This window comes from Lactuca virosa, chromosome 5 (assembly GCF_052849685.1).
Source record: "Lactuca virosa cultivar CGN04683 chromosome 5, Lactuca_virosa_CGN04683_v6, whole genome shotgun sequence".
Classification (NCBI taxonomy): Eukaryota; Viridiplantae; Streptophyta; class Magnoliopsida; order Asterales; family Asteraceae; genus Lactuca; species Lactuca virosa.
In genome coordinates this window covers 368,069,060-368,083,920 of record NC_136430.1, presented here as the reverse complement: position 1 = coordinate 368,083,920, position 14,861 = coordinate 368,069,060, and positions in this window count along the sequence as shown.

The window sequence follows — 14,861 nt, the reverse complement described above, 5'->3', positions numbered from 1 at the left end:
TAAGACCTTATTTCTCTTGCATGGGACACCTACAGCCTATGGGACCTTATTTTTATCACTCAAGGTCCCTTCAAGAGCCTGGAAGGACAGCTCTTTCCGTCCACAACACAACATGCACCAATTTATGGACTTTGAGACAAGAAATGCTTCTAATAAAGTAAAATGATGAGATCTAAGCATATATGCATATAGTTTGGAACTTTATACCTTCTGGAGCTTCTTGAGCACAAACTATCTTCAGATCTATAAACTTGATATTCTTCTCCAACACTTGGATGCAATGCCTTCCTCTTGAAACACTCTAAAACACACCAAATAAGCTTACACCCACAAGGAAGAGCTAGGGTTTTGAGGAGGACGAATGTAGGCAGTGGAGGCTGAGGATAATCAGAGGAAATGATCCATAAGGGTGTTTATATAGTCCCCAAACCCTAAATATTACGGTTTTCTCCTGACATGAGTACGCCCAGCGTACTAGGACGCGCCTAGTACGCTCAGCGTACCCTTATGTACGCTCAGCGTACTCCTCCCTGACTTAAAGTTGCAACTTTAGTACTTATACTCTTCATGGCCCAACTCAACCAACTCCAGGGACTACAATGGCAATTAAATAAAGAGAAGGGATTCGAAATATACCGGCGAAGTTCGGGATGTTACAATTCTCCCCCACTTGACTTAGACTTCGTCCTCGAAGTCTGCTGCAACAAATAGATCCGGGTAATGCTCCCGCATCTCGGACTCGGGCTCCCAAGTCCACTCGGATCCTCTTCGATGCTCCCACTGTACCTTTACCAAAGGTATCTCCTTGTTCCGTAGAACCTTCATCTTCCTCTCCAGAATGGCCACAGGCCTCTCCACATAATTTAGGCGCTCGTCGACCTGAATATCATCCAACGGTACTATTGCCCCCTGATCCATAATGCATTTTCGCAACTGCGAAACATGAAATGTGATGTGTATCTGACGGAGTTCCTCCGGAAGATCTAATCTGTATGCAACCTTGCCAACCCTGGCGATAACCCAAAATGGTTCGATGTATCGGGGACCCAACTTTCCCCTCTTCCTAAAGAGAATCACACCCTTGCAGGGTGAAACCTTCAGTAGCACCATGTCACCTACCTGAAACTCCAACTCAGATCGGCGTCTATCGGCGTAACTCTTCTGCCGACTCCGAGCGGTCTGTAGTCGCTGTCTAATCTGCCGAATCTTCTCGGTAGTTTGCAAAACTACCTCTGTCCGTCCCATCACTCTGTGGCCAACCTCTCCCCAACAAACCGGGGTGCGACATCTCTACCCGTACAACAGCTCGAAAGGCGGAGCGCCAATGTTGGAATAGTAGCTGTTGTTGTATGCGAACTCTGCAAGGGGTAGGTGGGAATCCCATCTCCCACCAAAGTCAATAGCACAAGCCCTCAACATGTCCTCGAGGGTCTGTATGGTCCGCGCGCTCTGACAATCGTTCTGCGGATGGAATGTTGTACTAAAGTGCAGCCGCATGCCTAGTTCCTCGTGGAACTTCTGCCAGAAACAGGAGGTAAACCTAACATCCCGGTCGGAGACGATGGAGACACGAACCCCATGGCGAGCCACGATCTCGCGGACGTACACGTCGGCCAACTTCTCGGCCGATGAACTCTCCCGTATGGCCAAGAAATGGGCACTCTTGGTCAATCGATCCACGATGACCCATATAGCATCAAACCCCTTCGTCGTTCTCGGCAACTCGGTAATAAAATCCATCGTGATCTGCTCCCATTTCCACATGGGGATATCCAGGGGCTGCAGCTTGCCATGCGGCCTCTGATGCTCGGCCTTGACCATCCTACAGGTCAAGCACCTCTCGACGTACCAAGCGATTTCTCGCTTCATGCACGGCCACCAGTAGCTCAAATTCAAATCCTGGTACATTTTGGTAACCCCTGGGTGAATAGAGAAATGAGACTTATGAGCCTCCTCCATGACTGTATGTCTGACCCCACCAGACATTGGAACCCATACCCGACCACATCGGGTTAATAATCCCCGGCTATCCTGCACAAACCGGGTGTTTTCACCCCTGATCCTCTCCAGCTTCCAATTCTCTAGCCGCATGCCCTCGGCCCGAGCATCTCTGATCAGACTCACAAGCGGAGAATCCACCGCTAACCTCATACATCTCGTTGGGGTGGTGTTGGATAAGGTGTCTAAGTCCATAACTTATTTGGTATATACTTGACCCGACCCGGCATGGTCCATTTGGGTTGCACTTCACCCGAACTATTTATATGGATAACATTATGAGAAGAGTATATTTGCGGCCTACTAATATATTATAAGTTATAATATATTAATATGAAATTATATTATTTAATTAGTATTGATCTTAAATTAATTATGAATTAATTTAGTGATCATAAGGTGACTAATTAAATAATGGGCTATTGTACTTATATAGTGTGGGCTAACACTCATAAGGAAATGGGCTAAGCTTGAATGGGAGTCCATGGATGATCCATGGAGCTTTTAACCCATGGATCCTTGGAATAGGAAAAGACATAGGTTATTAGGGTTTGCATGGTTCATAACCCTAATCATCTACACTATATAAAGAGGCTTATGGTGCTTGAGAAGACACTATGTGTGTGTGCATAAGGTGTGGCCGATTTCTAGAGTATTAGAGTGCTCTCTCATAAGTTTTCCAAGTTTGTGGTGATTTGTGATTTCCATTTGAGGCATTCACATTATTGGTGCTTGGCTCTCAAACTCCCAAGGAATCAACTCACTAACAAAGGTATGTAATTCTTCTAGTATCTTTTATGTTTAAAAGTACCCCATGTATGCTAGATAGGTTATGAACCTTGGAAAATTATTTTGCATGTATTTTAGACAAACATAGATCCAAGGTTTCTAGGGTTGCATGAACACCTTAGGAGTGTTAGTCTGCTCAAAACCCAACAGTGGTATCAGAGCCTAGGCTTGTTTGTTTGATACTTGATGCAAACTTGTTGAAAAACTCAAGTTTTCTGCATTCTGCAGCATGAACTCGCCAAGTCCATGGGGGGACTCGCCGAGTCCATGAGTAAATTCATCCTACTCGTCGAGTAGGTTCGTGCACTCGACGAGTAGAAGCCTCAGAATGCAGATTTTCGAGTTTTGCTGCTGGAAATGGACTAGAAACATTACCCTAAACTGTTTTGGTGTTATAAAACCTGTTTTAGATGGTGTAATGTTTATGCTAATCCATTTACAATGGCTTATATCAAAATTGCATGATAATATGTGTTCATATGTTCTTGGAATTTTTGATATGATGTTCATGTTCTTATTAATTATTGTTAGATCATAGGAATTATTTGCTAAATTGTTTATTGATAATTCTTGATAATTTATGTGTTTTAATGGAGTCCATAATTTGCCCTCAAGTTATGGATTTCCAAAGGTCACTTTCATTTATGCACACTTAAAACACATAAGTTACATGAAAATGAAGAGTCTTCATTTTATGAACCTTTAATTCATAAGTTATGAAATGAAAAGTTTTGAATAGTTTCAAAACTTGTCCTCAAGTTTTGGAATTTGTAAAGTTACACACACTTTAATATACTTTAATTCCAAACCCTTAGAGTTTTAAAAGTTAAAATTCAACCCTTATACTATTTATAACATTAATGGTTAATTATTATATATATGTATAAGATTAAGTCGTTTTACCGTTAGTAGGCCTCATTCACGAAGCCGGTCTATAAGGGGGGTATAAGGTTGTTGCCTATAAAATGGCAACTTAATGGGTGTCCATTCGCACCCACCGCTTCCTTGATCGGTGGAGGGTCGTTAGCCGAACGGGTAGGACAATGACTTTAAATTCTCATTAAAAGTATAATGAATATTATAAAGTAACTAAACCTTTAATAAATTCCCATTCTTATTTACTTTAGGAAAATGTGAATATGGTGCTAACCCATGAAATTCACACTTTGTACCTTACCAAGTCGTTGGTGGAGCGTGTGTGGTTAACCGGCACACTAACTTGGACTAGTAAGGAGCACGAAGGGTGACTTAATGTTATCATAGATCGGTGGAGCGTGTGTGGTTAACCGGCACATTGATTAGGTGATAATATTAAGTGTACCAAGTGAATTTGCATGGTTATTCACACCTTGTTTTGTGATCCTCGGCATCCCAGTCACAAAACTTGAAGGGCACAATCGAGATTAAAACATGCCATTGAAAAGTTCAATGAATCTCAAAAGAATCTAGGAATTTCAAAACCAATTAAAACCTAATAATTCATTTCGTTTTCATGGTGGAAATTGGTGAATCGTCATTCACCTACCTTCAAATATGTTATAGCTTAGATTACGGCATCCCTCTTATAAGTTATAATATATTGTGTTGGATCCTAGCCTTAATATTACATTTGGGTGTATTATTAAGGATTCGATATATCTAATCTAAACTTGTTTTCTTCTTTTCAGATGTCTTCCAACAACAAAGCTGCGGGGTCTAACCCTACTGGCTCCTTTTCTCTCATGAACCTTTGTGGGAGGGTCATCTTTGATGGTTCCAACTTCATGGATTGGATCCGGAACATCAGGATGGTCACTCGTTACGAGGACAAGGAATATGTCCTCGATAAGGAGCTAAAGGAGCTTGATGAGTCCACTGCTACTCCTGAGGAGGTCGCTGAGTATTAGACACATGAAAGAGATGCCACCAAGGTGGCATGCATCATGATGGCCACCATGACAGCTGAACTCCAAAAGTCCTATGAGGACTATTAACCTTTTGAGATGCATCAGGATCTGATGGAAAGGTACCATCAGAGTGCTCGTCAAGAGCGGTATGAAATAATCTCCTCCATGATCACTACCCGTATGAAGGATAGCGAACCAATCACGAGCCACATGCAGAAAATGCAAAGGTATGTGGACCGTCTAATGAAACTGAATGTGAACTTCCCTGAGGAGTTGGCAATTGATATCATTTTGCACTCCTTGCCATCGTGTTATGATCAATTTCGTATGACATACCACATGAACAAGGAGGAAGTCACGCTCAGTAAGCTTCAAGGACTTCTGAAGACTGCCGAAAGTGGTCTTAAGAGTAAGTCGGTTACTACTCCTACTCCTACTACTACCCCTGTTTTGGCTATCGGGCAAGGCAAAGGGAAGAAGAGGAAGCACCCTTCGAAGGGTACCAAGGGAAAGTCCCTTGAAGGCTCCTCATCTGGAACCAAAGGTGGTTCTATCACTCCTTCTGCCATCCCTAAGGATGTTGAATGCTTCTACTGTCAAAATAAGGGGCACTGGAAGCGAAACTGCCCAAAGTACTTGCAGGATGTCAAGGATGGGAAAATGAAACCATCCCATGCAGGTATTTACACTATATTGTCTAATAACTCACCATATTCTAATTCTTGGGTTCTTGATACAGGTTGTGGTATTCACATCTGTTGTGACTTGCAGGGCCTAAGAAGAAGTGAGGATGTGGAGCACGGAAAGATAAACTTAATCATGGGGAACAAGAAGGTTGCACCTGTTGCCAAGATTGGAGTTTATACTTTGTTGCTAGATAGTGGGTTAAAGTTAGATTTGAATAAATGTGTGTACTCGTCTGAAATGGCGATGACTATTATTTCCTTTCATGCTTTGTACAAACAAGGTTTTACCTTTTCTTTTGATAATGAAGTTGGTAGTATTAATGCTTTCTTTAATAATGTTCTTTATTTTAAAGCATTACCTTGTGATGGTGTGTATGAAGCTGTATCGATTGTAGATAATTTAGGAAATAATGTATTATGTATTGATTCTTCTACTAGCTTGGATAAAGCATCTTTGTGGCATTGTCGTCTTGGACATGTAAGCAAGAAACACATAGGCCAGCTCCAAAAGGATGTAGTCTTGGAGTCGTTCGACCTCAAGTCGGATGATAGTTGTGAGTCTTGTCTACTTGGAAAAATGACAAAATCACCCTTCACTGGTACTTGTGCAAGGGGTGAGGGTTTGTTGGACCTTATACATACTGATGTATGTGGACCATTCAAAACCGCCACAAGGGATGCTAATCGCTATTATGTGACTTTTATTGATGATTTTAGTAGATATGGTTATGTCTACTTAATCAAACATAAGTCAGAAACTTTTGAAAGGTTTAAAGAGTTTAAACAGGAAGTAGAAAATCAATTAGGCAGGAACATTAAGATGCTTCGATCTGATCGAGGTGGTGAGTATCTTAGTACTGAGTTCCTCGACTATCTTAAGGAGTGTGGGATTGTCTCACAATTGACACCTCCCAGGACACCACAGCTGAATGGTGTAGCTGAGAGGCGTAATCAAACTTTGTTGGACATGGTTCGCTCTATGATGAGTCGAGCTTCGCTACCAATCTCTTTTTGGGGGTATGCCTTAGAGACTGCCGCCCACATCCTTAATCTAGTCCCTACAAAGAAGGTTGCCAAAACACCTCATGAAATGTGGACTGGGAAAGTTCCCAATTTGGACCATATCAAGATTTGGGGTTGCGAGGCTTTCGTGAGGCGCGAGACTCATGACAAGCTCGAACCTCGAAGTGAAAGGTGTATTTTCATCTCCTACCGACAAATATCCTTTGGTTACCTCTTCTAGAGACCCAGTGAGAATGTGCTCTTTGTGTCTAGGAGAGGGGTTTTTCGAGAGAGAGAATTTATAAGACAAGGAGACAGTGGGAGGCAAATTGACCTTGAAGAAATTCAAGAGTCAATTGGTGAAGGAACCTCAAACACTAGCAATCAACCTCAGGAGGAAACTCCTGTTGATCCAGCTGGTGAGTCTGTACTTCCGAGGCGTTCCACAAGGGTTAGGAACACACCTGAGTTTTATTATGGATTTCATATTACTACGGAAGGTGATACATTTATCAGTGACAGTACACTGGTAAATCTGGATGAACCTAACAGTGCTAAGGAAGCCATGGCAGGCCCAAAGTCTACTAAATGGAAGGAGGCTATGGACAGCGAGATACAGTCCATGTATGACAATCAAGTTTGAAACTTGGTTGACAATGTACCAGGTCGTAAGACGGTCGGGTGCAAATGGATCTTCAAGAAAAAGACCGACATGGATGGGAAGGTGCACACTTATAAGGCTCGACTGGTTGTGAAGGGTTTTACTCAGACTCAGGGTATTGATTATGATGAAACCTTTTCACCAGTAGCAAAGATTAAGTCTATTAGGGTTATGCTAGCCATTACTACATTTCATGATTATGAAATATGGCAAATGGATGTCAAAACCGCTTTCCTTAACGGAAAGTTGGCTGAGGATGTTTACATGAATCAGCCAGAGGGTTTTGTCAGTGCAGAGTACCCCAATAGAGTGTGCAAGCTTGAGAAATCCATTTATGGATTGAAACAAGCATCTCGAAGTTGGAATCTTTGTTTCGATGAGAAGGTCAAAGAGTTTGGTTTCTCAAGAAGTGAAGACGAGTCCTGTGTGTATGTCAGAGCTATTGGGAGTATAGTTAGTTTTTTGGTACTGTATGTGGATGACATACTACTCATAGGAAATGACATCCCAACCTTGCAGGAGGTTAAGTCCTGGCTTGGGAAGTGCTTTGCTATGAAGGACCTTGGAGAAGCTGCCTATATCCTAGGGATAAGGATATTAAGAGAAAGGAGTAAAAGACTAATTGGACTTAGTCAGAGTATCTACTTGGATAAGGTGTTGAAAAGGTTCAACATGCAGAATTCCAAGAAAGGAGAATTACCGATCCAAAGCAATGCCAAACTGAGCAAGGCTCAGAGCCCGAGTACAGAAGATGAGATAGCTGAGATGAGTCGATTACCTTATGCTTCCGCTGTTGGTTCGATCATGTATGCTATGACTTGTACCCGTCCTGATGTGGCCTTCGCTTTGAGCATGGTCAGCATATATTAGGGGAACCCTGACAAGGCTCATTGGACTGCGGTAAAGAATATTATCAAGTACATGTGGAGGACTAAGGATTGGATCCTTACCCTTGGTGGGAGTGATGACTTGAGAGTAGTAGGGTATAGTGATGCTAGCTTTCAGACTGATAGGGATAACTTCCGCTCTCAGTCGGGCTGGGTCTTTACCTTAAATGGAGGGGCAATCACTTGGAAGAGTTCCAAACAGGAGACTGTAGCTGATTCGACTTGTGAATCAGAGTACATAGCAGCGAGTGAAGCGGCAAAGGAGGCGATATGGCTGAGGAGCTTCATCGGAGACCTTGGAGTTGTACCACCTATTAAGGAGCCTATGGAGATTTTCTGTGACAGCAATAGTGCGGTTGCCTTAGCCAAGGAACCAAGAGATCATGGCAGATCCCGACACATTGACAGAAAATATCACTTCATAAGACACAAGATAGAAGAGGGACTCCTCGTGGCAAAGAGGGTATCGTCAGATGAGAACCCTGCGGATCCCCTTACGAAGGGATTGACGAGGGTGAAGCATTTGCAGCATGCGAGACGCATCGGGCTGAGGGACGATATTAGTTTTACAGATTAGATAGTTATTACTGAAACTTGTAAAATGTAATCGACGTTTGATGATGAATAAAAGTTGTGATTTATTTATGAGTAAGGTGTTGCTATCATTGTCAATTATTTACTATTGTTTCAGCTTTGCATGTTTTGACTTCCAGAATAATAAGTTTATTCAAACTCTCCACAGTCGGTCATATGTCGGAAGTAGGTATGAATCAAGACCGTCATGAATTGGGATTGTAGATGACTAAAGGTGTTTAGCCATAGCAATGGTTGCTACAACATTCATGAGTACTCATAAGTTATGAGTATTGGAATAAACCCACGCTCACTTGTATCACTTCATGGAATTTATCTCGAGTGATCGTGAGACGGTAATATCATATAAGTCTTCAAACCTAGAGATATGAGTTGTTACCTATGAGTTGGTTGTGCATTGATTGCACGTAAACGCATCAGTAACTTGATGTTATAAAACGTGCCTTTGTGTGCAATTCAATAAGTAGTAGAACAAGCATATGAGTCGAAGTTTATCTGTTCCTTCTAGAAATAGAAGCGATATCTGGGCCCCTCGATGGTTTTGTTTTGACCTATGTACCGGGCCCGGTCAGAACTAAATTGATGTGTTTGATTAAGTTCTTTGTCAAACAAATCGGAAATCGGGAAACAAACTGCTGGACAATAAGTAAGACATTGTTTCATGTATTTGTCCGGCTGATATCATGAGAGCAGAGGATTATGTGATCACTTATCTAAAATGGCGCTTCATAGTTCAACAGAGTTTTCGAGAGCTACGATTTCCGGTTGGATCCTAAAGCTATATAGGCAAATACAGTTATCAGACTTATCCAAGTGGGAGACAGTTGGATAAGGTGTCTAAGTCCATAACTTATTTGGTATATACTTGACCCGACCCGGCATGGTCCATTTGGGTTGCACTTCACCCAAACTATTTATATGGATAACATTATGAGAAGAGTATATTTGCGGCCTACTAATATATTATAAGTTATAATATATTAATATGAAATTGTATTATTTAATTAGTATTTATCTTAAATTAATTATGAATTAATTTAGTGATCATAAGGTGACTAATTAAATAATGGGCTATTGTACTTATATAGTGTGGGCTAACACTCATAAGGAAATGGGCTAAGCTTGAATGGGAGTCCATGGATGATCCATGGAGCTTTTAACCCATGGATCCTTGGAATAGGAAAAGACATGGGTTATTAGGGTTTGCATGGTTCATAACCCTAATCATCTACACTATATAAAGAGGCTTATGGTGCTTGAGAAGACACTATGTATGTGTGCATAAGGTTTGGCCGATTTCTAGAGTATTAGAGTGCTCTCTCATAAGTTTTCCAAGTTTGTGGTGATTTGTGATTTCCATTTGAGGCATTCACATTATTGGTGCTTGACTCTCAAACTCCCAAGGAATCACCTCACTAACAAAGGTATGTAATTCTTCTAGTATCTTTTATGTTTAAAAGTACCCCATGTATGCTAGATAGGTTATGAACCTTGGAAAATTATTTTGCATGTATTTTAGACAAACATAAATCCAAGGTTTCTAGGGTTGCATGAACACCTTAGGAGTGTTAGTCTGCTCAAAACCCAACAGGTGGAAGACCCAGCTGACTTGCGGCTCAAGGCATCCGCCACCACATTCACTTTACCAGGGTGGTAAAGGATCTCGCAATCGTAGTCCTTGACTACATCTAGCCACTTGCGCTGCCTCATGTTCAGGTTTGGCTGATCCATGATATGTCTCAAGCTCTTGTGATCCGTGTAAATGGTACAACGGACCCCATATAGGTAATGTCTCCATATCTTGAGAGCAAACACCACCGCTCCCAGCTCTAAATCATGCGTAGGGTATCTCATCTCATGCGGCTTCAACTGCCGCGACGCATAAGCTATCACTCGTCCCCTCTGCATGAGGACCGCTCCTAGTCCCGTGATGGACGCATCACAGAATACCACAAAATCCTCAACTCCCTCCGGGAGTGTCAAAACTGGAGCCTCACACAAATGCTGACTGAGGGTCTCAAACGCCCTCTGCTGCTCAGGGCCCCACCGGAAATCCACCCCCTTCCTCGTCAGACGAGTGAGTGGTACTTCAATCTTGGAGAAATCCTGTATTAATCTCCGGTAGTACCCTGCCAATCCCAAAAAACTCCTGATATCTGAGGGAGATTTCGGAACCTCCCACTGCATGACTACCTCGATTTTGGCCGGGTCGACCAAAATCCCATCCTGGTTAACGAGGTGCCCGAGGAACTGGACCTCCCGTAACCAAAACTCGCACTTCGAGAACTTGGCATAAAGCCGCTCTCGTCTCAGAACTCCCAACAACTCCCTGAGATGCTCCTCGTGCTGCTCTCGAGTCTTGGAATACACCAAGATATCATCTATAAACATGATGACCGAGCGATCCAGCATCGGTCTGCAGACCCGATTCATCAGGTCCATAAATATTGTCGGCACATTGGTGAGCCCAAACGGCATCACCACGAACTCGTAATGACCATAACGAGTCCGGAACGCGGTCTTCTCCACGTCCTCCTCTCTGACCCGGACCTGATGATACCCCGACCTCAAATCTATCTTGGAGAACCAAGATGCCCCCTGCAACTGATCAAAGAGGCCGTCTATCCTCAGAAGTAGATAACGGTTCTTCACCGTTAACTTGTTCAACTCCCTATAATCAATGCACATCCGGTGCGAGCCGTCCTTCTTCCTGACGAAGAGGATCGGTGCTCCCCATGGAGAACTGCTCGAACGAATGAACTGCTTTCCCAGCAGCTCCTGCAGCTGTGATGACAGCTCCTGCATCTCTGGTGGTGCCAACCGGTACGGCGCCTTGGCGATAGGGGCCGCACCTGGCACTAGGTCGATCCTGAACTCGACCTGTCTCTCCGGAGGTACTCCGGGTAACTCCTCCGGGAACACATCAGCAAACTCCCTGACCACCAAAACCTCTGAAACTGAAACCTGTTCTCTGGTCCGCGTATCTACCACGTACGCTAGATAACCCGCACATCCGTGCTGAATGTACTGCCGATCCCTGGCAGTTGAACAGAACCCTGAACCCAACCTGGTGCCCTCGCCATAAACAATCAGTTCTCCCCCACTTGGGGTTCGAACTACGACTCACTGACCCTCGCAATCTGTGACATCCCCTAATTTCTCGGCCAGAAAAGACCGATTTAATTTATGCTTTTTAAAATAAAATCAGAGAAATCTTTTTAAAAGATGTTGCGGAATTGGTCCCCAATACAAAATATGATAAAAGTTTGTCAAAACCTTTCTTAAAGAAATATATAATTTCATTTCATATCAAAACCTCGGTATGTCATGTTCCGATACAGATCAAAAGCATAAACAAGACATTATAAGCCTTTCAACAGTTATTTACAACTACTGGCCTATAATCCAAAAATCTCTCATCGTCCTCCGACTATGCTCGGGGTCCACTACCTGTAACATAAAAAGTTGAGTGGGTCAGGCTTGGGAGCCTGGTGAGCATGTAGGGTTTTCAACCCACAGTAATAATAAACTTATTAAGTTCATCAATCAACAATAACCCTGATTACCCGTTCCCGTTATCCTCACTTTACATCCCTAAACACTTATCACAAGGGACCTAGCCTAAAGAATATCATCGGGATGGACACTACTGCTAAGGGGTTTCCTCAGCCATACATGTCCTAAAGGCAACCATGAGGGGGATGGAGTACAATGAATGAACACTCAAGTTCATTACACCTACAGGTTGCGGGCTTGCCAGTGTTCCACTGAATTGTCTAGAAAGTCCGTGGTCGTCATCCAAACTCCGCTAGATGACTGGATCACAATCACATCGAGGCCTCTCATCATTTTTATCTCATCACACATCGAATATCTACCCATGTTTTACCCAACATATTTGTAGATAAAAATACATATACAGTTTAAAACTTGTATAAAACATCAATTCAACAGTCACCTCAATTAAACAATTAATATAATTACACGTAGCACGTATTTTATATAAAATACTTCATATCTAGGTGTAAGATGAAGGTGACTATACACTCACTTGATTTGATGAAAATCGGGCAGCAATTCGTTTCCTAAAACGTTCGTTTCTAATAAAACCGGGAGTTTTATTCAGAAACCGGGCTCTGCAAGGGTCGGGCTTTGAAACCGAAAAGATAAATTTTTCGGGCTTCTCGGGCTCTTCGTGGCGTATTCCGGGGGTTATAATCGATACCGGGGCTTTGGGGCATGTTAAGATGAAGAAAATATGGAAAAAGAGGCTAAATGTGGCAAAATTCCAAAAGTAACTGAGAAGGCTCGCATGCCCTCTTATTTATAGGGGTCCGAAGTCGGTTAAGGACGGATGAGTCAGCAGGCAAGGGTGCGCAGGTGGCTCGCACATGGGCTGTACGTGCGAAGGGGCTGCTGGCAGCTTCTTAGTGGACCGAGGTCTAGGGTCCGAAGTAGGGGGGTTCGTGGCTCACTGCGAGGCTCGGACACGTGATAAAGGGCACGCGTCGGACAGCCATTGGACCACTTCGGATGACTCACGAGATCGGATGACTCAGCAGCTCGGATGACTAAGCACAATTTTGGACACGTGGCATGTTTTAAGCGAAGGTGACGTGGCCAAAGCCACCTATGCGAAATTTTTTGGTTTTCGCGCCAAAACTTCTAAAATCCATAACTTTCGTATACGAGCTCTGTTTTTGACGTTCTTTATATGCACGCGTAGGTAAAATTACACTCTACAACTTTCGTTAGACTTCGTCGGCTAATTTTGACTTTAATTTTTTTATATTATTATTTTTAACAGACCGAGACAGGAAATCCGTTAAAAATTCATAACTTCTTCATCCAACGTCCGTTTTCGTCTGTCTTTTTACCGTTGTGATACTATTGACGAGACCTTCGATTCTTGTTTAGGTCGTGTCGGCTAAAAATCACTCGATCTAAAATTTGAGTTTTTAGCTGTCTACTGCTAAGCTGAAACTTCGAAAAATCATAACTTCCTCATATGAAGTCAGACTTGGGCGTTCTTTTTATACCTACTCTCGGTTTAACGAACACTACGACTTTCGTTTAGATCACTAAGGCCAAAAAGTAGTTTATCAAAAACTCACTTTTTACGACATTCGGCCCCGTGTCGGTTTTGTCGCGAAACTTCGAGAGGTCATAACTTATTCGTTATAACTCGGATTTCGGCATTCTTTATATATCCGTAATCTTTGTCACGCCCACTACAAATTTCTTAATAGATATCGGCTTTATCTAATATTTATTTTCGACGCTCATTTTTATTCTTAAATAATTAAACCCTAATAATTAAGCATAAAACACATAATCCACATAATATTCACATAATTCCTTTTCATTTCTTCAAAATGAGTTACAAAGGTTAACCTAGACTATGATGTCAATATTAATGCCTAGCCTAGGAACACGGGCATTACACAATCTATCATGGCACCAAAACGGCTAAGCCAATCCATTCCTACCATCACGCACACCTCCCCCATGGGAATCGGTATCAAATCTATCGAAAAGGACACTCCGAAGATCTCCAACTCGCATCCTCGGTAGACCGAAGAAGTAGAAACTCTGTGTTCGTTGGCGATAGAGACTCGCAACGGACACTCTAGCTCGCCCACTGGCACATCAAACTCCCTACTAAAAGTCTAAGATAGGAAAGATCGACTCGCTCCCGAGTCAAATAAAACCAAAGCAGAAAAGGAGTTCACTAAAAACGTACCTAATCACAGGTACAACGGATAAGCATAAAACAGATATAATAAATGAGATAAAGGATAGAAACATACCAGCAACCACATCTGGTGCTGCTCTGGCCTCCTCCGCTGTAAGCTGGAAGGCACGCCCCTAAGCCTTCGGAGGCTCTACCTAAGCTGGCCTCATCCTCAAGGTAGCTGGAGCGGGAGTCTGTGCCAGCTTAGCGGCAAGCAACAGACAGTTGGCCTTCATATGGCCAACCTGATCACAGTGATAATACAACCTCATACTTGGAACTGGGGCGGGCTGGTGACAATCCTTCGCATAATGCCCCTCCTTGCCACACTTGTGGCACCTACTACCAGATCGACAAACCCCATAATGACCCTTGCCGCACTTTCCACAAGTGCGGCTCTGCTGGCTCCCAACCCTAGAATCAGCGGTCTTAGACCGCTTTGGCGCCGGCTGAGACTGTGCCGAGGCCTGTCGTTGCTCCCTCATCTGCATCTCAATCTCCAAATTACACCGCCTAGCGGCCTCCTGTAACTCCATTAGAGTATCACATCGCTGTGTGGCAACAAACTGACGAATGTCAGTCTTGAGCATGCTCAGATAACGTGTCATCTGACCCTGCTCCGAT